General features: G+C 35.1%; 1 long non-coding RNA gene across 1 annotated transcript; it reads right to left on the reverse strand.

The window, feature by feature from the left end:
* Window positions 1-10,377: 10,377 nt before the first annotated feature.
* LOC140858082 (uncharacterized) lies at window positions 10,378-13,556 on the reverse strand. Its single transcript, XR_012141374.1, has 3 exons — window positions 12,499-13,556; window positions 11,011-11,714; window positions 10,378-10,789 (listed from the first exon to the last, which is right to left on the reverse strand). It is a non-coding gene; the product is annotated as an uncharacterized lncRNA (long non-coding RNA).
* Between the last annotated feature and the right edge of the window lie 9,138 nt (window positions 13,557-22,694).

A 22,694-nucleotide genomic window follows, 5' to 3' on the forward strand; every position in this document is an offset into this window, starting at 1 on the left:
AGGATAAGGATGATCTACTAGAAGTGCACACAGAGTGATTTGGTTACTCTAACAGTTGAGCTTCTATGAGATGTTATAGATGAGTCATCTGCTACAATGTTATAGCTCAGGTTGGAGAGCATTTATATAACCAAATCTCAAACAAATCGGCTTAATCTGAAATAGTAGCTCTATACTTTTTAGGTGAAGGAAGGTATGCCTCTTATAGACTATCTTGATGAATTCAATAAAATTATTCTAGATTTAAAAAATATTGATGTGAAACTTGATGATGAGAATCAAACCCTAATTATGTTATATTCATTACCTCCCTGTTTGAGCATTTTGTTATTACTATGCTATATGGTCGGGACACTCTTTTTGTAGAAGACATAGGAGCTTCATTGAACTTGAGAGTTAAAGAAAAGAATATCTGAAACTTATGATGAAAATTAGATAGATGGTTTGATTGCTAGAGGTAGATCAAATAAAAAAATTTGGATTCAAATTCAGAAAGTAATAAAGACAGATCAAAATCCAAAAAAAAAGATAGAAAGGCAAATATAATTACTATAAAAAGGAAAGACACTAGAAATCTGATCGTCTTACACTCAAAGAAAAGAAGGGAGAGTCCGATAATATCTCCAATACTGATGATTCGATCAGTGTAGCAGAAGATATTTCAGATGGTGTCAATATCCTCTCAATATCTATCAGTTTATCTGAAGATGCTTAGATTCTTGATTTAACATATTCTTACATATGTATCCTTATCAGAATTGATTTTCTACTTATCATCCTATTGATGGTGGTGTTGTGCTTATGAAGAATAATATGTCCGATAAGTTATTGGTATAGAACTATTCAGATCAGGATGCATGATTATATTGTTAGGACCTTATTCAATATGCAGCATGTATCAAGTTTGAGAAAGAACCTGATTTTTTTAAGTACTCTAGATTCACATGATTTTAAATATTCTGATGAAGATAGAGTTTTAAATATTTCAAAAGATACTCTTGGTGTGCTTAAAAATAGATAATTTCATGACCTCTATTTGCTTTAGGATAGCATAGTTGTTGGTGCTGCATTAGTTTTCTCATCAAATCCAGATTCGGATAGTATTTATTTTTGATATTTGTGTTTGGATTATATGAGTGAGGTTAGCATGCCTATTTTGAGCAAACAAGATTTATTGTGCAGTTAGAAAATTGAGAAGCTTGACTTTTGTGAGTATTATATTTATAGAAAGCAGTCTAGAGTCAAGTTTAGCTTAACCATCTACAGGATAAAGGATATGTTGGATTATATCCATTTTGATCCTTAAGAACCTGCACCTGTTTAGTCTAAAGGCTGTTCTTGATATTCGTTGACTTTCGTTGATAATTTTTTGAAAAAAATTTAGATATACTTTCTAAAGTATAAGAATAAAATCTTTTCATATTAAGAAATAAAAAATATTTGTTGAAAAATAGTCTGACAAGAAGATCAAGAGATTAAGAACTAATAATGGTATAGAGTTTTGTGAGGATCGATTTAATGAGTTCTATGAGGCTAAAAGCATTGTGAGACATCACATAGTTAAAAAGACATCACAGCAAAATAGTTTCGTAGAACATATAAACAGGACTCCTTTGGAGATCGCATGGTGTGTGCTTTCTCAATCAAATTCATCTTAGAATTTTTGGACTGAAGCTATTAATATAGTATGCTATTTGGTGAATAGATGTCCATCCACTACTATTGAGTTAAAGACTCCTATTGAGGTATGGTCTAGGTATACCTGTTAATTATTCTATTTTAAAGATATTTAGTTGTCTTACTTATACATATGTCAGTGATAGTAAACTTAAAAAAATAGCACAAAAATGTATCTTCCTTGGTTATCAGTCTGAGATGAAAGACCACAAATTATGGTGTATTGAGTTTGGTTCTCAAAAATTTCTCATCAATAGAGAAGTTACCTTTGACAAAAAGGCTATGTTTCATTCAAGAAAGTAATTAGTTACTATAAATAAAGATCATGATGTTGATAAGTAATTAGAGTTTGAGTTTAAACCTTCAATTCATCTATCACCATATGATACTTCAATTCAGCTAGTTATGATGATGAGCTTGAGATTATTGATGAGAGAGATGTTCCATACCAGTAACAGTATGTCATAACCACAAGTAGATTGAGGGGGTAGATTAGACCCCCTCAGAGGTATGGATATGTAGATTTAGTCTTTTTTGCATTATCTATGGTAAAGTCCATTGAGGTTTAGAATTCTATCAATTATCATAAGACCATCACTAGTAGTGAGTTTGTATAATGGTCTAATGCTATGAGTGAGGAGATTGAATTTCTTCGTAAGAATCAGACATGGGAGCTCGTTAAACCACCAAAGGGTCAGAAGATTATTGGGTAAATGGATCTTCAAGAAGAAAGAAAGAATCCCGGAGGTTGAAGGTTGAAGCTATAAGGTTCAAAGTATACTTATGCAAAGGGCTATAATCAGAAGAAAGATATCGACTTTAATGAAGTTTTCTATCATGTTGTGAAACATAGTTCTATTCATGTTTGCTTGCTATTGTTGCATTATTTAACTTAGAGCTTGAGCTGTTTAATATCAAGATAGTTTTCTTATATTGTGAACTTGAAGAATAGATTTATATATAACAATAAGAGGGATTTGTTGTTTAGAATAAGGAGGACCATATTTGCTTGTTGAGAAAATATTGTATGGTTTGAAATAATCTTCGAGATAATAGTATAAGTAGTTTGTTACATATAAGCTTTATATCAAGACAGCTTTCTTATATTGTGAGTTTGAAGAACAGATTTTCATATAGCAATCAAAGGGATTTATTATTCAGAATAAGGAGGACCATGTTTGCTTGTTGAGAAAATCATTGTATGGTTTGAAACAATCTTCGAGGCAATGATATAAGTAGTTTAATGCATTTATGCTTGGACATGGTTACTCTAGGAGTGACATGACAGCTGTGTTTATCATAGGATGCTTCCAGATGGTTCTTTATTTATTTGTTGCTTTATACACTGCAAGAAAAACTCTTTTTATCGATGGCTATTAGCGATGATAATTTTATCGTCGCTAATAATATTTTTTACCGACGAAAATGGTGACCAATAAATTTATCATCATAAAAAAAAATATTAGCGATGATATTTTTGACTTTTAGCGATGGCTAGTTGCATCACTAATAAAAAATAATTTTATTTTTTTAATTTATTTTAAGATTATTAGCGACAAAGCATCTTATTAGTGATGATATTTTGCCATCACTATAATCCTAAATTTTTTTCCCCGATCCCCCCCACCCCTCGGTTTCCATGGTTTTTGTCTAATTGGGCACCCTCATTTTTCCTCACCCCCTCTCATTTTCTCCTACTGACGACTGACCCCCTCTCCTCAATTTTCCCTCCTCGAGCCTCCAGATCTTGTTTTCCCCCATCGACGGCGACCAATCATCGGATTTCGCTTTGCTGAGCCTTCGATCGCCTCTTCAAGCCCCTGGCCCACCTCCCCCCGACCGCCTCTAGTCCCCCTCTTTTCTCCACCATCGGATTAGGCTTCCTCGAGCCTCGATCCCCCAACCGCCTCCCGAGGCCCTGGCCATCTCCCCCGACCACCTCCCCGATCCCAATCCGTCGGATCTCGAGCCCTTCGATCGCCTCCTCGAGCCTCGATCTCCTCCCCGAGCCCCCAGCCCATCTCCCCTAGCTGCCTCCGGTCACCCTCTTTCCTCGCTATTAGACCCCTTCCCTGAGCCACTGACCGTCTCTCTGAGTCTCAAGCCTCCGGCCCACCTCCCCAAGCTGTCGGACCGCCTCTTCGAGCCATCGGACTGTCGCCCTCGCTTTCTCCCTTTGGATGTCCAGCCATTTTATTAACTTCATCGGTCACCACCTCACCATAATGCCTCACCGTGCAGCCCGTGCCCATCAAGGTCGCCGATCGCCACCTCACTATGCCCAGCAACCTCATTGCCTTGTCATGCTCATCTATCGGCTGCCTAAGGCAGATCATCACCATTCCACCACTCAGCACCATCGACATCCTCTTCTTTTCATCCCGATCACCTCATCGTCGATCAATCATCATCGATCGCTTCACCGCCACTCTCTTCCCTCAGACAGCCACTGTTACTTACCGCCATTAGCCACCATCGGCTCCTTTGCTTGCTGCAACAGTGCCATCGAGAGCCGCTGCCCCTCTTCTCACTCGGTAGATCTAAACATGCTTGCATTATAGATTTGTAGTTTTGATTGATATACTGTACATGGGCTTCTTTAGTTTATATTTAGTTTTTTTTTTTATTAACTTTCAACTCTTACCAAAATAATTTGAAGCTAATGTTTGTAGAGACTCACCAAATAGTTATATGACTCGTATCTAAACCTATGTGCTCTATGAATTTTTTCTAATAATTTGCTAAGTTGCTAATGTTCTATTAGTTTGTTAATATAAAGTTGTAGACTATAACAACATATATATCCCTGTATTGGTGTTTGCTTTTATGCCTATTTAATAAATGAATGTGCTTGTACTTGTGTATATCCATGGATTTAAAATATGTATTCCAGAATTATCTATGTCTATTTATATTAAGTTATGCTTATATTTTCTAAATTATCTTTATTTTTCAAGTTGGTTGATCTGAGAAAAGGAACCAAGTTGACTCTCTCAACTTTATTAATTATGAAGTTTATGTGTTGGCCCATAAATATTTGACGGTCATTATTAGTTGATTTATGTTGGATATGCTATTTAGTATGTGAATATTCTTTTTTATATTCTCACCAAAATCTTGAGATTTATCATTTTTATGAACTGAAAAAAAAATATCGATTTAAGCATTATGAAGGTTGCCCTGGCACTCCAAACATCTGTCATGTAGTAGTTAAGTTAATTTTTCAAAAATTGATTGTACATTGCCTCAAATGCATTGTTAGTGGCAAAAGACTTTAATTTATATGCCCAAAATATTCAAAAAATCCTGATCTTAAGGTTCTGATGTTTGCTGGTGTCAACAAGCTCGTGATGAAGTTCAACTTAATAGAATTGCTCAACAGCTCTTTGAATGTATTAGGAATTCAATCTCTGATGATAGTTTCAAGGTTTATTTTTTTATTTTGTAATCTTTAATGCAAATTAATAGAAGGAATTTTGCAGAAGACACTTTAAATAATGTGTGGTAATTGATCATATGAAGAGCAACTGTTGCCTCTACTCTTTTGTGCAATTTTTCAGGCACCTTAGATTCCACTTATTTATCTAATTCATAAAAGCTAATTTATCATTTGGTCAAAAGTTTTTCTATTCAATGAGATATAGATTCCACCTATTTATCTGACCCGCAGTCCCACTGCCCTCCTTCGGAGCCCTAGCCGTCAAAGTGCCGTGCTGTCAGACCACACCGTTGGATCTGTGCCACCGTTGTACTGTGAGTATTAGTGACAGCGACGACAACTCAATGGTAGGGGCTCAAGGCCAGGCCTTACGTCTTCAATGATAAGGGTTCGAGGTCAGGCCATCGTCAGACCAACTCTAGCCCACTTATCTACTCCGATGATGGTCGGAGTGGCTCGATAATTGAATTTTAGGCCTTAGATCCGGCCCCAATTCGAAAAATTTTTTGGACCAGACTCAAGGTGGCCAACATGATATCTTTAAAGTTTATAGTAAAATTAGATAGGTTTAGTGTAAATGAAGAAATGAAGTTGCAAATAGTTGAAAACATGTCTTAGTTCTCTAGCTCACATGCCACCATCTCTGCCGGCATCCCTGTGCCACTTTACCGTCGCCTGTTGGATTCTCTACGTCGCATCCCCTCCTGGTTCTCCAGCTCATGCCCTCTCCATCTTTTTTTCTTCTTTGTATGCCTCTCCTCCTCTATCGATCAGGCGAGGTAGCTATGGAAAGTCTTTGTTCCGTAAACAACCGACATGCAGCCATCATTAGATAGAAAGGAGAAAAAGATAATGCGGGAGGGATCTTTCCCCAGGTTGGCTTCTAAATTTCTTTCTCCTCCTGCTCTTCTTCTTTGCATCCCTCTCTCCTTCGTCATTCTTTATTTTCTTTCTTTTTAACTTTCGACAAATTGGGACTTGAAAACTCTAATGCTATCTTCTAGACCTTGAAGGAAAATTCTTTGTTACCATACCAAGCTACTTTGCCAACTAGAATTTCTCTGGTGCTAGTAAGTTTACCCATTTCCTTGAATCATCTGATTTTTTTCTTTTTTAATCATCTTAATCATCTAACATTCTTTATGATGTCTTGATACTCTCAAGTTCAGATGACGTGGGGTCACCAGTGATCCCACAGTCATATGGAGCAGTATCCAACTTTTAGAGCAAATAAGTCTATTAATAATTTTTTTATTTGTTTTACATGTTTATATTTAAAAGCTTCATATATTTAGGCTTCAGTCTGAGAAGGAGGATCTAGGAGGTAAAAGTTCAATCTAACCATCCAATCAATAGATCAGGAGTGTCTATAGCTCCGTATCATCGAATGAAATGTGTAAAAATAATCTGTTCATGAATCGAAGCAGTATATTAAAATATACATTTTGTATCGACATATATACTTTCGTATCAAAACTTATTAATAATATTTTATTTTTTTATTATAAGATATTGGGAATCCGATTCTTATCCACCAGCTACTAGAGAGGACGTACAGGAGTAGAAATAAGATGAGGAGAATCTTACATAATTTTTTTTTCATATGTATGTAATTTTGATACGTGTAAAGCAGTATAAATTTATAAAATTATATAATTTATATTTTTAATATAATATAATTAATTTTATATTTATGATTATGTTAATAATTATTATTTTATTTATAATAAATTTTAAAAAATATTATTCTTGTTAATGTAATTAAAATAAATTTTAGATATTTAATTATAAAATTTTAAAAAAATAAAAATCTATCGTCGCTTATAGTTTTTTAAAATTTTTATTAAAAATAAAAAATAATTAGCAATGGTAGTAGTGATGACAAAGATCATCATTAATAATTTTTTGATACTTTAATTAAAAAAAATTAAAATTATTATGATGACTTTTATCGCTAATATATCGCTAATTACTGTTATTAGCAACGATGAGTTTACCATCGCTAATAATGGTAGTTAGTGATGAGATTATTTCCATCGGATTTTTAATGATGGTATTCCATCGTAATGTTATTAGCAATGGTAAACTGACTATTGCGATGGCATCCTAATAGTTTATTTTTTTTATAGTGATATTAATCACATACTCATTGCAATAAAGAATATTTTTGAGATTAAGAAGTCAAAGACTCATCTTAGCAATGAATTTGAGATGAAGGACTGGGATGCAAAAAGAAGTTTTTAGGTATAGAGATTCATAGGGATGACGCATGGGTAGATTGTTCTTGTATAGAAAAATTATATTCAAAAGATGTCTGGGTATTTTGATATATGCAGGATTACAAGCTAATGAGTACTCTACTTTCAATACACTTCAGACTTTCAACTGCTTTATTTTCACAATCAGATGAGAAGGACGAATATACATCATGTGTTCCATATGCTAATGTAGTTGGAAGTATCATGTGCCATTGTTGGCACATATCCAGATATCTCACAAGCTATTAGTGTAGTCAGCAGGTGTATAGGGCATCTAGGAAGGGTCCATTGGCATACTGTGATTTGGTGTATAATCGAAGTTCAAATACTTGTAGCAGTTTTTTGGTTATGTACTCTGATTATGCTGATGACTTGGATAAGAGAAGGTCTCTGATATGCTATGTCTTCACTCTCTCAGATTGTGCCATTAGTTGGAAAGTGACTCTATAGTCTATTATTATTTTGTTTATTACAGAGAGAAAGTATATAGCAGTGGCAGAAATGATGAAGGAGGCCATTTAGTTGTGAGGTTTGGTTCGTGATCTTAGCTTACAGTAAGATATGACTATTATTTATTATGATAATCAGAGTGTTATACATTTAACTAAAAATCAGATATATTATAAGAGGATCAAGCATATCAATTTAGATGCCATTTTATTCGGGATGTTATATCATGAGTTATTGCACTTGAAGAAGATTCCTATGGCAGATATGATGACTAAGCCACTTATCACTCTCAAGTTCAAGCACTGCTTAGATTGGGTTTGTATATTGAGATGTTGAGCTAGGCTCTTGGAGGCATTGTTGGAAGAGATGGAGAGTTCACTATTTTATATTGTAGCTTGATGGAATTCAAGCCAAGATGGAGATTTATTGAGTGTTGCTTGAATATGATATGACCCACGGTACGAACCCAAGACTTTGTTAATCCATTTAGGTATTTTGGCCTTTTTTCTTTGTTTTAGGGTTGTGGCTATACATTGTAATCATATCTTTTATGATATGCGTCTTTTGTTATTTAAGCTGTTGTATACTCTTTGTATTTTATCTTTTTGATATAGTGAAATCTCTCCTATCTTCGTCTGTGAACTTAGGCCAAAAGTCAAATCACGTAAATCATTGTGTCTTATTTTTTTTGTTATGATTGTTTGTTGTTATTTCAAATTTTTTGCTTTTTAGCAGATCATCTTGCAATACCAATTCTAAAGGTTTTGTCTGACTAACCATGCTGAATTGGGCTAGGAGATTCACAGTTGAAAGTATCCAAGTTGGGCTAGGTTCTAACATTCAAATATCGATGCTCTTGGTAACATGCACTTAGTTTGAGAAGATATTAATGATGCCCGGCTTTTATTCAATGAAATTTGTTATCGAGATTTGTGTCATGGAATCCAATGGTTATGGTATATATCAGGGTTGGGATATGCAAATGGAGAGAGAGTATCAGTAATTTGAGGGAATCCTTTTGCTCGAAGTTTGGGAATTGAAGGATATTAAACCAAAAAAAGGGGACTAGAAAGAGGACTAGTTTTTACTCAAAAAACAACATTTGCATCCTTTCTTTCTTGCTACCAATTTTTGAGAGAGAAAATGGAAAAGGACCTATGAATTAAACAAAATTTTAGCAATTCTCACATCATTTGCCAAAACTTCTATAATTTTCTCAATGTACCCCCTCTCCCCCCCTCTCCACCCCCCAAAAAAAAATAAAAACTCAACACAATCAAACAAAAAAATTTGATTAGTTTGTTTCTTCTCCATATTAATTTTCTTGTTAGTGGCAACCAAGAACATCCTAAAAAGATAGATGACAGAAAGTAGGTGAAGTTTATATTTCACAAGACAGACAGGTTTTCACATAATTCATATGCGAATACCTATAATGTGACTATTCCATTTTATTGCATTTTCTTCTCAAGTTAAGTAAAACTTCATCTTAACTTCCATATCACATTAAAAAGAGAAAAATAAACCTTCATCTCATTTCCAAATTCTAAGCATAATTCACCCAAGAGAAGGATTGTCACATCTTTACCTTCTAGTTTCTTCTAAGAAGCTGGTATCACAGTCACAACATATTGCTTAAGGGTCCGTTATTTTGAAGATAAAAAATTTATCTAGAAATCTATTTATTTCTGAATAAGTACTTTTCTAAACAATATTTAGATAGAAAAATAAGTTATTTATGTTCTTTTATGCATTAAAAAATGGCTCATGTATCTATCAACCATGTTCTTTGCATTACTAGTTTCTTAGATAAGTTGTTAAAATGTATGTATATTTTTCATAATATTATTTATTATATAAATATAATTATATTTAATATATATTATATTATATTATATTTTGTGTGTTATAATATATAATATTATATATAATATATATTCATAAATATGAATAATATATGTTATACATAATATAATAAATTATATTATATATACTAAAATAAAGTATATTATCATAATATAGTATATAATATTAATATATATTAAATAATATATTATAACATTATATTATTATTATAGTATATTATATTAAAATAATAAAATATTATTATCGGATAATAATATTATATTTATTATATATAAGATAATATTATATATTATTATATTATTATTATCGGGTTAAGGATATATTAGGAATGAAATAAAAAATTATTTTTGAAATTGATGGAAAAATGGCTTATGTACCTCCTAGGTGGGTAAGATTTTTTTTCATTTTATGAATAAATATTATCCATGAAAAAATAATTTATCTATGTAGAAAAGTATTAGAGCATGATAAATTGATCAATAGAAAAATTGATCAATTTTCTCATAATATTTATCTATAAAAAAAAACGAACTCTTAAGAAGGATCCACATGTTTCACCGATATCTCACAAATGTTGTCCTCAGAATGAGATGCTTGAACCGTTGGCAGTTAGGTTGTTTTTAATGCATGCCTCTCATTAGTTCAACAATCAAAACTTTCTTCTGGAAATTTTTCAGAGTTAGCACCAGAGTGGAGGTGTCCAGACCATCCTTATTCATTTCAGTAACACCCGTACTTTTCCATACAGCAATATTTAAGAAAATATAAAAAGATCGATCTGACTTCGTAACAAACTCGCCACAAGCTTCAAAAAGCTGATGATAGATTTTGCCATGAATGTTGAACCGTATGCCAGTATTCAACCAATTGCTTTCAGCTAGTGGAGATTCCTCAGCTTTGATGCCGTATTGCTGTTCCACAGCTTGACTTGCACACTCTTATGTTATCCAGTCTCCTTGTCCAGATGACATCTATACACTCCCAAGGGCATTCGCCCTCAGCTCTTATATATATGATCATCTCTCCTCTTTCCTTTCTCGGAGTAATCAATCACTTCTTTTAATTAGGAAAAAACAAGTTTATTGACTCACTCCAATTCCTGGAAGAAAAACAATTTTTGGATATCATAGCATGTATTGGAGAAACATACACAACTGGATTCAATACATGCATATATGAAAAATTGGAAGAAAAGGATAACTAAGAGAATACTATTATTTTGCTCATATAAAAATAAAGTCACTCAAAAATTGGTCTCCATATATGTTGAGATCTCAGAAATAGCACATCTATAAAGAATGATGGCTCTACAGATAGTACCCCTTGATTAGAAGTTAAAATGTGCTTTGCTCAAATCAGACTTTGGTCTGCTGGTTGGTACCTGCCTCCTCAGCGCTTGAGCTGGAGGGAGATCATAAGCTCGACACTTTCATCATTATTCCAAGAAATCTAAAGAATTTTAAATTAGTTTTGCAGTGAGGTGTGCTCTTCTGGTTCAATGTGTGGAAAAAAACAAACAGAAATAGATTGTGATTGTGTCGTTCAAACTTGCAGCAAATCTAACTTCTATTACAACCTTTTTTGATGTTTTTCATCCCACAAAAAGAATAACATTTTCTGATGTTGCAGTAAGCATGCATGTGATGGTTTGTATCAATATGGATGCCTAAGACTGAAATATGACTAGATTATATATCTACCAGTGTTCAAAAACTAAGCTATTTAGTTTCACAAACCTGTCATGGGAAAAAGCATCCAATGAGATACCACGTTCAATTAATAGACGGACTCTTGATCTTGTTTCCATCAATGAAGCCGAATTCTTAGTAATAGAATGTTTCATCAAATATTAAAATAATGAGAGGTACAAGTGAAATGTGATATCAAATGCTAGAACCAAAACTTACATGTCGCTAGTAGAAGGTAAGTTGTCGGGAAGGTTAAAAGGTACCTTGTCTGCTAGAAGAAATGATGATAGATAATATCATGTACCCTCTCTCTCTCTCTCTCTCTCTCTAATCTGTCTGAAATAAGAGAATCCATGAGCACATGTGATGAATCCCTATCACTGACAAAAACAATGTACTATAAAAGAATGTGAGATGGCTCATTGTCATTTTTTTAGCAGGTAAAAATAAGGAAATAATACACAAATGGCTACATCATTCATTTTCCAAATCCTTATTATGCAACTCATACAAGAAGTTTGAAAAAGGAACAAAGTATTGAAAAGCCTAAGAGCTGGAAGAATCCTACAAAATGATCATATGACAAAAGATTACAGTGTAAATTTAGTACATATATGGGTTAGTTCCCTGGTAGAAGGGTGTCGGTGATCTAATATTTAAAAATAGAACTCACATTAACCAATAATCTCTTTAGCTCCTGCTGTGGCTTGTATCAATTGTACCTCATAGGCACACGGACATTACAAAATGAAAAAGGTAGGCATTATAAGTCCAAATCTGTCTTGCCAAGAGCTTCAATAATCATTGTGCTGTGAAACTGTTATCTCTGCTTGTAAACCAACGATATTTTTAGAGGAAAAATTAAGCAGTCCAATAGGATATAAGCCATGATCTTTCCCAGTAAAGGGGTAATATCTTGACCTATGAGCAAAGGGATGTTGGCTATTTGAACCGAGCCTAGTTCGAACATCTATACTGTTCTACTTTGCAAGATGATTCTTGGAATTAAGGGTATTGCATAAAGCCATCAAAAAACGAATGTTGACTGGAAAAATTAGCACGCAAATCAGCACATATATATATATATATATAAGTGGAGAAAGATGAGAAGAATCAAGACCTTTAGCAAGTAGAAAGCTCCTTCTTTCGAATGTGCATCATGATTCAATGTAACCAAATTAATCCTGACGAAGTATAGAGTGGGTCTCCTTCCCTTTCATCAAAAAAAAGGTAACCAAATTAAATCATCGGATTGATGAAATAATAGAAAAAAATTTATAATCTGGCACTGTAAATTAAAGCATGGAGTATGACTCTAATGTAAATTGAATAGATAGCACTAAACAGTCACAGGAAGGGCATTTCCAACCTCCCTTTGCATTAAAAAAAAAAAAAAAAACAGCCACAGGAAGCAACAGTTGAATTTATGTTGTATTTCATGTAGACCTATTGTAGCACGAATTGTATTGATCTGAATGGAGAATATTGTTAACAGAATGGAGAATCTTGAGAAACTGTAACAGACCTGTTGTTGTGAGAGCAACAAAAAAATGATACAGAAATATTGGACATTTTTTTGTCTGATATCAAACTGCTGTTACACTTAAACAATAAAAACGCCTGGAATTTTAGAAAAACTCCCGGAATTTGGGTATCATGGGAGCAATATCATCACAGGACTCGCATGAGGAGCAGGAAATAATGTGTAGCCAAGGACAACTTGCCGGCCTCTTCTTCTAAAATTCCTCCAAAGGAGGAACAGGAGAATTCTATAGAAGGGTCGGCAAGTCATCCTTGGCTGCACCATTACTTCCTGAACCTAATGTGAAGCCACGGATGAGAAGAGAACAGCTGAAGCTTCAACGGCTAGATTCTCCCAGAAAGGCATAGTAGACGGAAGTTTAGTAGTGGCGGTAGCGGTAGTAGCGGTGCTGGTGGTAGTGGTAGCAGCGGCAGTTGCAATCGGAGGAGTAGAAGGAAGAAGAAGAAGAAGATCTGGTAATAAAGGGAAAGGATGGAGATAGAACGGGGGTTAAGGGTTCTTATATAGAGTTGGGTGAAGTGGTGGGGATTCAAATTGAAGTAGTCGAGCATCTTGGTGCATTATCTCCAATCGAGGCGATGAGGACAGCTCCTAGAAGGATGTAGTTTTAGCCCAACAGAATAAAGAGAAAGTGATAAAGGTCTCACCGTGCCTTTTTGTGTGTGGGCGTAGGTGCGAGTACACCAACTATATACTATTTTTCCATCTTTAATTTCCATACAAAGATTAATCCTTGCAAGAATAGTTCAGATGAGAAAGTACGATGCATTAGAGAGGAGATTATCCACATTTAACAAGCATTAATGAGAATCCTACTAATCCTCTTAGTTTTGCTAAATTTAAAGGAAAAGAGAAGATGGAGAAATTAAAGGAGAAGTACCTCTTTCAAAAGAAGTTGATTACGCAGAAGAAACTACAAGGAATTCAGTACAAAGAAGTCGGTTCCTTACCAATAACTAACTGATCGAATATTTAGTCATTCACTAGGAAATCTGATCCGAGATCTTAGGATCGGATCACCAATGGAGAAGTCAATAGCCCTTTTTGATAACGTATCGACTTCAGATTAACAGTGGTAATGAGAAGCGGTCAAGTGGTATCACGGAGCAGACATAATTCTCTGCGTCTTTGCAGCGTCCCTTCAACATCACCGGAGGCCAGCATATAAATTGGCAAATAAAATAAAAGATAAGATGGTTAATCAGAAGAGGATAATATATCATGTGGACTTAGATAAATGGGCAAAAAAGAAAAAAAACATATGAGATGAATTCCGGTCCTTCTAGATGCATGCACATAGAAGAAGAGGAAGAGGAATTCATCTCGGTAGAAATGAGATTACTGGGAGGTAAAAATATTCTAGGGAAGAGAGGGACGCGGCAATCAAGGCCTTCTGTTGCATTGGCTCTTGGTTTTGATACATCCAAGGCTCGTTTGATTCCTTTTTCTTTCATCAGAGTGGAGTCGAACAGCTTGTCTCCTGGTCCGCCAAAAGAATATAAAAGATAGAATCCCTTTTATTGTCACAGGGGGTCATTTTCTCGCCAATATCACACATTTGAATCCTGATAGCAATGGCTACAGAAGTTACAGCTTCCCACAGTGCCTGCTTTTGAGTCTAATACCATTCACTCCGTAGTTAAAGGAGACACATCATATGCACCTTATCCCTAAGTGGGGTCTCGCAAGTTGATGGGCTCATGACTGGAATAGAAGCAGATCCCTATAAAGACAATCTCTTTTATGGATTTTGTACTGAGGGAAAAGCGGAAAGGGAGACCAATATGGAGAGGGAAATGGGAAAGGACATGTGCAAGTAGTTGTGGAAGAGACAATGGAATAGAGATGAACTAGGACTCTGGAGCATGAGGGGTAGGGCCACATTTTTCACAACCAAGAAAGCCATTTTTATTATTGGCTAGCATGGAGGGCAGTGACAGTAAAGAGGATCGGTGTATGTTCCATGGAGAAGGAAAAAAAATATATAAAAAAATAATTTTCTTTTTTGTAAAAAAAATAGGGTGAGTCTCTGGACATGACCATAAGGGCCCCCACCCCACTGCTCTTATCCGCACAAACTTTGAAGATAAATTCTTTTATTTAAGAGACTGCATATGGTCTCTAACCTGTGACGTGCGGAGCAGATGCCAAGGTCCATTCCATACGAATTATCATCGTGATGGGAAGAAGAAAAAAAAAAATTAAAATATAAATTTTACTGTATGATTTTTTCTACTGTGCTTGTGGATGAAAAAATATTAATTTTTTTTTTCAACTCATGACAAAGAAAAAAATTTCTATTTTTTTTGATATAAGTGGAAAGTAAATTTTATGCATTTTTCATAGAAAAATAGCCATAGGCCTTGGGATCATACACTGAAGTAAAAGATTTCTATTTATCAAAAAAATATAAAAAAATTGATTAAAATTAATTTTTTTTATATAAACAGACGGTCACATCAGTCTGATTCGAGAGTAGTCCAAAAGATAAAGATATAAAAAAATCTCACAAATCCAATAAGCAGTCTCCTTCCTGTCTCCAGATCCAGTCATCAGAATAGTCAGCAATAAAAACTGTCATCCACTCTATTGCAGTATTAATCTCTCGATAAATATATTGGACTCTAACTGCAGTAGCGTAACGAAGAGTGATCTTGACATTTCGAATAAGAAGATATTTTCTGGATTATCTGGCATCACTTGAAGTCAGACATTGATAGAGGCAGGATCATCCTTAAAAAAAATTCTATTGGCATGAAGTTACTGTCTGATAAAAATGATCCCAGTCTAGACAGTATGAAACTCCATACTGAGAATAGGAGATTCAAAAAAATTGGAGCCACTAATTATTAAAAATCTATCATCAGAACTATAGATAACAAATTTAGCTCCATCAAATAAGAAATTTTTTGGATAGAAGAAATGATGTGGGCAGATATATTTGAAATTAAAACCCGGAAAGTATTTATGACCCATCATAGACTTTTTTTTTTTTTGCAAAGATTATAGACATCTCTTGGAACTCTCAATTTGAGCAAATAAATGTGCTGGGATGCTCTGGTGAATTGATAGAATAACCCTGCAAAAGGTCCTGGGAGAATTTCAAAACGCATCACTACATCTAAAGCAACTCTGGAATTCGAGCTGACGAGGCTACCTTTTAATATTAATATATTGTGAGATACGAGATTATTTTCTCAGTTAAACTAGAAACTTAAATTTTGGGCATCAAAAGATATCGTTCCATCGAAGCTAGATGAAAAAGACACCTAGAACAACCTGTATGATGGCCCTGCAGATACGTTTTTATTTTCATATTGATTATGCACTACTAAAATTTAGGTGTTTATATAAGATTAAAATTTTAAATAATATAAATAATTTCAGAAAATATGTGGTTGGGGAGGAGTGGGGGTCTGAAATCGAAATCGGAATAGGTGACTCTTATTCCAACCATTTGGTTGGGAGGAGTTCTATTCCGATTCCGATTTCGGAGTGGAATGAGAATTGTTCAATCTATATAGAATTCAGGGAGTGTTTGGTTCGCAACTGAAAACAAAATAGGAATGAAAATCGAAATGGTTTAGAATCAAAATCGAAATGGTCAAATCTCTCGAAATATTTGGTTCGTGACCAAAATCGAAATCGAAATCGAAATTGGAATGAACAATTGAATGCATAGAAGAAAGCAGAGATTGAGTTCTATATACATTAAGCCATTCCCATTCCATTCCAGAATCGAAATCTGGATGGGACTCCTAACCAAACGATTAGAATGGAAGTCATCCATTCCGATTTCGATACCTGACCCCCACTCCCCCCAACCAAACACTCCTCCAATCCTTACTCTCCTCTATAGATTCAAATTTCTATTCCAATTCCGATTCCGATCACGAACCAAACGCTTTGGATGATTTAGCCATTTCGATTCTAATTTCGAGCCATTCCGATTTCCATTCTCATTCTGATTTCGATTGCGAATCAAACATCCCCTTAGAGTAGACCTAGTATATGGATATGTGGAGCAGGAATACTAGCATATTTGAGATGACCATTGACTAGTTATAGTTTTTGTATTTGGATTTGAATTAATGAATAAATATATATGATATAGAATTACCAAAGATCTACCTATTGCGTAGCTGATGTAAAACTAAATCATCCCTATATGAATCCTCACATACATTGTAGTGTGTATGTATGTGCATCATGTGTTTCTATCTAAATGATTATTTTCAAAGAGAAATATAATAGGTGCACCATAAAGAAGTGAACACCAAAAGATTTCCCTCTAAAAAATACTAGAAGATCACTTTTAAAACTACTCAGAGTTCAGATAATAACATTTTTAAGGCAGCAAATCCTCTGCCACTAAAGTTATAGAAATCTTTTCTAATTTTTGATTGGCCAAGAAAATATATTTAACATTTTTCTTCTAATTAAATCGACCACTCTTATATATTGGATATCTACTTGAGTCATAGCCCCCCCCCCCCCCCCCCCACCAAAAAAAAAAAAAATCTATTGTGTATCATTTACCAGAGAAAAGAAAAAATTTATAACATATTGAAGGTGTTAAAATTTTCACTGGGATAGTTCATGACTAAAGCATGAACAAATAAATTTTATTCAAAAAACACAATTTCTTGTTCATGTCATGATCAATACCCTGGTTAAGTTTTTGTCTTTTATGCGTCTTTCTTTGTTAATTAACTGCCAGACTGCAATACACTGTACTAAACGTCGGAGGAAAGATCCATGGTCAAGCAATTGTGCATCCGGACATTAATTAGCAACACGCATTTGCCAACGATTAGGTCAAGAAAATCACCTTGGATGTGTGAGTTCTGAGATAAACGTTTATCAAATACTAATAACGCCCTCCCCTTCATCTTTCCAGTACAAGCAACTGGACAGGACTAACGCGACCAATATCCAGTGACGCTTTAGCCTTTTAGCCGCCCAAAATCCTGGGCAGATCACGTAAGCGTCCACAATCAATGAATTTGGACTCATATCACAAGTTGTCCATGCTTTTGCACCAAGTAGCGTGGTCCCAAATAGTGCACATCCAACCAGCCACGTCATCTTTCAAGCAAAGAGAATCATACGTACTAAACTGCATTGCAGTGTCACCATATGAGCAATGTGTGTTCGTGCATAGGCTAGCAACCGGCTGCTCCATGGTCCATTCTAGGACAAAGAGGGCATGTACGCACATGCTGTGCATATGTCCTGCTGTGAACATATAGGATGAGAGAGAATCCTTCAATCTTGTGATACAATTGCAACAATATATATACATCGGTATATGTATAGCCTAACAAGGAAGAAAATATCAATCATATTTGGATATGTATATGCTAAGGAAAGAATGATAATAATGACAAATATGCTTTACATTCTGCTTCAAACTCAAAATGGAAAGTAAAATCCTACTTGAGTTTGAAAGTATATCATAAAAGCGTTTGGGTGAAAATACCAGCAATCTAACCAACTAATGTGATCGAAAAAAATCGTATTATACCATGAGCAGTGTGTTGACATACAAAATGATAATTATTTTTAATATGTTTGTTGCACTCATAAAAAACATCATCACGAGCAATTGGATAAGACTCCAATTGTCACAATGAAGAATAGTTATATTGAAATATTTTATTTTTATATTTTTTAATAATCAATATAACCAAATAAACTCTTGATCAACCGTGTCCGCAATGGCACGATACCCAACCTTAGCATTAAGTACTTGCTTATTGATTTGCCGAGAGAAAGAGATCTTTCAAAAAAAAAAAATAGTAACTAGTAGTTAAGCATCTTTCAATATGGTCATCCGTTGAATTAGCTTCTAAGTATGCACATTCATCAAGAGATGTGTTTGTAGAAAAATAAAGACCATGAAATAATATATCCTTGATGCAACGAAGAATACGGAGTACAATTGCAATGTGGGTGATGTCCGGTGCTCATCAGAACTGACTAATCAAATGAGTAGCATATATATACAATGTCAAGAAAGATGACACTCGGATAAACTAAACACCTAATCAATCACCGATGTAAAGTAGCATCACAAAGTGGAAGTGAGTTTACCAAAGTGGGAGCAATTTTATTATCAACAAAACCAGCTCTAAAAATCAAATCACAAGCTTATTAAGCATGGGAAAGATAATATGCATCAGGATCAAAAGAGATCTCAAGATCAAAAAAATAACTAAAAGGATCGAGATCATTTATTTCAAAATATTAATTGAAATATAGTACAAATATGTACAAGAGAGAATCTCTACGTCTTGTGATATAATTACAACAATATATATATATGTTAATATATATAGCCTAACAAACGTGACTATGAAAAAAAATATTAATCATACTTGGACTAGTACAATAATCTTGATAAATATGCTTAACATGTACCATAAATATGTCATGTAATTTAATCCAACTTTTTTTTCCCACTAATCACCTTTTACCTGGCATTAACAGGATCTCCAGCACAACCCCCACCATCATTTCTAAAGCTTTATTTTTTCCCGTACCGAATCATCCACAGTGTAAGCAACAAATAGCACACAGACTTGCTATAGTTGCGACATCTAGAAACCATTGTATGGTAATAACCGAATAAAAAAAGTAATAATGCTAAGGGAATAACCAAAGGACCTTATACTCCACAGACCTCTGGGGATTCTCATCTCTTCCTCATAAATATAAAAATATAGGCCTGGACTAGAGCCACGACTGATGACTTTTCTTGAACCTATGCTGGATTCGATCGATGAGAGCTGAGCACAAGATGATAAGAGCTCGTGGGGTCTGTGCAGTGCTGCGTTGGACTAGGAATCTTAGCATGGGGAGTATAAAACAGGGAACAGGAAGGCAACGTAAGAGTAAATAAAATAAGGAAAGATCACCATATATTCTGCAGTATCGTAGCTAGGGTTGGCGCATGTGGATGGCATTACCGGTAGAGAGAGTAGGGACCGACTCTGCTTTGTGTACTGGGACTCGCGTGGAGATGCAGCAGTAGTTCGTGGCCAATGGGGTTGAAGGGTTTTGATTGCCTCGGCTTTGTTCTGCTTCTCAGCAATCATCAGAAGTGGCATCATGCTGCCCATATCTCTTTGCATTAATTTAATTTAAGATGTCATGTGGATTGCTAAAATCTTAATCAATTGTAACAAAAGAAACAGCTAGCTTGCTTGCTTTATCTGGTGATGCACAGGTGGTAATGAGAGTGGCATGGCCGACCGGCAAAGTGGTGCTACTCCGACCAACTTTTTAATAATTTTGTGGTGTAACAGGATAACTGGCTTATCTTATCAATGGCCCTATACTTTATTTCCTGGCTGGGAGAGAGAAAAGTTAGACATGGATGGATGGCGTTCATGCATGGATGGGGCCAGTGCAATCAGTTTGCAGGATATCAAACACTGCATTTGAAATTTCTTAATGAAAATTAATGTATAGATTGTTTGCTAATATAAAAAGGGAGTGTTTACATGAGGATTTGAACCTGACCACCTTCCATTCATTACATGGAGATCTCCTGGATATGTATAGCTTCTTCGCTTGATATGAAATATTACGAACCAGGCTCATGTTTGTTGCTTTTAATAAATTTTATAAAACTAAATTAAAGCTAAAAAGGTGACCCTTAACCTTGAAGAGTGAGTAATCATGATCTGCCTGCCGTTAGGTAATAAATGAAAATTGTTTTATAAGTGATGCCAAATATATGACTGGCACTATGAGAAAAGGTATCTGCATTAGAAAGGTGGGATTGCTTACCTGGTCCATTGTGACAATAAATTAGCTAAGCCTTGGAAGGAGATTAGATGCATAGCTATGATATAATCAGATATATATACATAAAGCACTTTGGGTAGTACATTAATTATGGGTTCCATTGAGCTGCGGTAGAAGTCTCCGGTGGCATTCATATAAAGGATAGATACTTAATTCATTCAAAAGGTGATTTGTGCGATCCAATAGATCATGGAGACAAAACCAAATTCGTCATCCAGTCTGCTTTCTTTTATCTATAATTTGTTTCAGTAAGAAAGAATCCCATCCGCTCTAACTCTTACAAAAAATTGAAGCCTCAACTAATGCTTCTTAGTCAACTAGAAGAGACAGAATAGATACAAAAATTGCACCACTTTAAATAATGGAGAGATGCTATAGTTTCTACAGTAATCTCCTCAAAATTGGTCTGGTTGGAGTGTTACATACTGTACCATCATGGCACAGTGTTGCTACATTTGAGATGAGAGTCCATTTGCATATGGAGACTCCGTATGCCCGATCCATTTCAAGTATCAATATTGGCACTAGTATGATATGGGACGGTATATGTGCAAGTATTATGATCCTGGTTACTAGAATGTCTAGAACTCTAGATGCCCCTTCATATTATGTAATGATAGGATTCATGCCTGTTTCAAGGATCTTAATAAAATTGACTAGAACTATATGACGATGTGCTCATGCTCGTAGAGGGAAAGATATTAGAAAGGTGAAAACTGTAGGGGAAAAGGGGAAGGGAACAAGCGCAAGGAATCTCTGCAAAAGATGTGGCTTGTGTTATTCATGGGAGTACTAATTTTTCTTCGATTTGGACTCTTCAAGCCCCTAGGAGGGGTAAATTTTTCTGCTAGAAACTGTGATGGTCTCGAATTTCATGGAAATCTCCTTTATATGGATTGGGGTTTGTTGTCTAACTCTTCTTTAGATGATCATCTGTGCCCTGGTTGTGTTGTAGACTGTTAGCATTCTGTAGGGACTTGCGCTTTTGCTGGTCATTGTGGGAGCCTTTTAGCCTCTTCTGTCATTTGTTTTAAGCCAAATTCTTTGCTGGCATTATTTCAGTTGCTGACTAATGCCTTGGCAGGGAAGGAGGCTAACACTGTGACTGCTTACATGGCTTGCCCTTTATGGGATGCGAGGAACAAGCTCCTGTTTCAAATGCAGCACTACACAGCAGAAAGCTCACCAAGATCTTGCTTAGTGACATGTTTTTACTGTGACATGTTTCAGCTTTCCCCCAATTTTTCTCCTGTGGGAATTGGCACTCATGCAAAGAGTTGAGGCATTCCAAATTTGATACTCAGCATTCTCATTCTCAAAGAGTTATTTCTTGGATGCCCCTCTCTTTGGAGTGTTAATTGTTAATTTCGATGGTGTAGTTCGACATGATCAAGCGACTGCGGGCTTTGTTATAAGGGACCATGAGGGGCTATGCTTTTTGCTGGTGGGAAGAAATTATTATCATCTTCGGTTCCATATACTGAGTAAGTGCTAGGCTTGGATTGCATTGTCTTGTTACACATTTAACATACAAGAAGTCTGGTGCAGGGGGGATTCTGCTGTGATTGTCATGGATTAACTCGTACTCTCGAGTGCTGGTTGAAACATTCCCCATTATTTCAGCATATTGTGAGGTGGAAGCCTACTTTCAAACTTCCAAAGTCTTACATATTTGCCGACAAGAGAATCAAGTAGCTAAAGCATCTAGATTTTGCTTGTACTTTGGCTGCTGATACAGTTGCTATATCCTTCATCAGGCCTACTTAACGGGTTGCTACCACAATTAAGATGCAACTACTATTGTGGTCTTTAACTTCTATCTTCTTCTATCTATTGTGTGTTCTTTTGTCGTGGGCTGTTATCTCATCGGCTGACAATCCTTCTGTTACCACAGAAAAGAAAAAATAATAATAATAATAATAAAGAAGAAAAGGAAGGGAACAAGACGACACAACAGC

This window comes from Elaeis guineensis, chromosome 5 (genome assembly GCF_000442705.2).
Source record: "Elaeis guineensis isolate ETL-2024a chromosome 5, EG11, whole genome shotgun sequence".
Lineage (NCBI taxonomy): Eukaryota > Viridiplantae > Streptophyta > Magnoliopsida > Arecales > Arecaceae > Elaeis > Elaeis guineensis.